Below are 2,378 nucleotides of genomic sequence, written 5' to 3'. Positions count from 1 at the left end.
ATGGTTACGAAAGTTCCAAACTCCCTCGATTTTCAAGGAGGTGGGCCCCTCACTCCTCTAAACACGAAACCTATTCTTCCACGTTGGCCAGTACGTATACGTAAGTGTACCATTGCCAGAGGAAATATCATTAACTTTTGTTTCAATTAGTGTTGATAATCATGTATTGATGTAAAATGTATTTTTCATGGTGCCTTGTATATAACTAAATGGAGGGAGTATGAATTCCTTCACGCAGCCTACAGAAGTTTTACGATAAATTCCCAATAAAATTCTCCACGCCGCCTCGCGTCTATAAATAACACCTCCGGCTGGTCAGAGAACATGGAGCTTTGGACTGGCTGCTGTTAAACACCATGGGCTTTTCACCGCATGCGAAGCATTTCCTAGGCATTGTTATCTTGTTGCTTGCATGCACCATCGTCCACAACGCGACAGAGCTGAGTCTTCCCATGCTGCTCCTGCGCTGGTTTCACGATTTCCCATACACCCACCACCTCCTCCTGATGGGTCTTCTTCTCGCCACCGTGGCCGCCATATTCCTGACCTTGAAGTTGCGTCCCTGTACCGCATACCTCATCGACTATGCTTGCTTTAAGGGTAGTACCAACTGCCGCGTCCCGATTTCCACCTTCATTGAGCATATGCACCTGACACCGTTCTTGGACGGTCGCGGCATCAAGTTCATGACGCGCGTGCTGGAACGCAGTGGCATCGGCAACGAGTCGAACCTGCCCCCCACTATCCACTACATCCCCGTGTACCGAAGCTTGATGGAAGCCCGTGCTGAAGCAGAGCTGGGCGTCTTCTCTGCCATTGACGACCTGTTCGCGAAGACTGGCGTTGCCCCTAACGCCGTGAGCATACTCGTCGTCAACTGCAGCGTATTCGCCCCAGTGCCGTCCATCAGCGACATGATCGTGAGCAGATACAAGCTCCACCATGACATCCGCTGCCTAAACCTATCAGGCATGGGGTGTAGCGCGGGTGTGACGGCGGTGGGCCTCGCGACCAGGCTACTGCAGGCGACGCGGCGGCACCATGGTGCGCAGTACGCTGTGGTCGTCTCCACGGAAACGCTCACCTCCAACTTCTACGGGGGCAAGGAGCGGCCCATGCAGCTGTCCAACATGCTATTCCGCGTGGGCGGCGCTGCCGCGCTCCTGTCCACGTCCAAGGAAAAGGCACGGTTCCGTCTCACGCACTTCGTGCGAACCATCACGGGTGCCGCAAGTGATGCCGCCTACAAGTGTATCTTCAAGGAGGAGGATGCCGAGGGACACTTAGGTATGAACCTGTCCAAGGACCTCCCGGCCGTCGCCGCCGATGCTCTAAAGGCCAACATCACTGCCATCGGGCCCCTCGTCCTGCCACTCGCCGAGCAGCTGCTCTTTGCATTACATGGAGCAGCGTCTTTCGTATGAAGCAAGCTGCCCATCGACGCCAAGCGGGTCTTCAGGCCGTACGTCCCGGATTTCCGCAAGGCGTTCGATCACTTCTGCATCCACACCGGGGGCCCTACGGCCATCGATGGTGTACAGCGCATCCTCGGGCTATCGGACGAACACGTGGAGCCGGCGCGCATGACCCTTTACCGGTTTGGGAACACATCAAGCAGCTCAGTGTGGTACGAGCTGGCGTACGTCGAGGCCAAGGGCCGGATGTCCAAGGCTGATCGTGTTTGTATGATTGGGTTTGGGTCCGGGTTTGAGTGCGTTAGCGCTGCGTGGGAGTGCATTAAGCCGGCGGACGAGCCGGACAAAGCATGGGCTGATTGCATACATCTATACCCGGCCGGTGAGCATTCCCGTGCGCCGGAGATCATCGAATGCTAGCTACCGCGCTCGCCACGTACGTAGCCCCTGCGCTGTGCAGTGCGCATTATATTCCCTTCATTCCAAAATACTTCCTTCGTTCCAAATACGGATGTATCTAGACTCATTTTAGTGCTAGATACCTTCGTATCTAGATAAATTTAAGACAAGTAATTCGGAACGGAGAGAGTAAATGTCATGGTTTCAGTTCAAATACTCACTTATTAGTTTCAAAAAAAGTGTTGTGATTTTATTTCAAATTTGAACTAAACCACAACACTTATTTTGGAGCAAAATTTGAACTGAAACCAGGACACATATTTTAGAACCGATGTAGTATATTAATAGGGAGTACGTGGAAAAATAAGCACTGCGCAGGCCAGTGCAGCGTGTGTTATAATTCAGCACGAGGGCTTAGATATCTGTCTCTCGATATTTTATTCATGCATATATACTAGTACTACCTTCGTCATGGTTTATTAGTCCTCTTTGTAATTTGGATTAAATTTTGATCAAAAATTTAACTGATAAAATGTTAGTGCATGTCAATAAAAATTATATCAT

At 51.1% G+C, this 2,378-nt stretch overlaps 1 pseudogene; it reads left to right on the top strand.

Annotated features, from left to right (window-relative positions):
* Positions 1–356: 356 nt before the first annotated feature.
* Positions 357–1,835, top strand: LOC125531190 (3-ketoacyl-CoA synthase 5 pseudogene; annotated as a pseudogene).
* Positions 1,836–2,378: the final 543 nt, after the last annotated feature.

Source organism: Triticum urartu, chromosome 4A, assembly GCF_056163025.1.
Source record: "Triticum urartu cultivar PI428250 chromosome 4A, HENAU_Tu73, whole genome shotgun sequence".
Lineage (NCBI taxonomy): Eukaryota > Viridiplantae > Streptophyta > Magnoliopsida > Poales > Poaceae > Triticum > Triticum urartu.
This window is presented reverse-complemented; position numbering and strand designations above follow the sequence as displayed.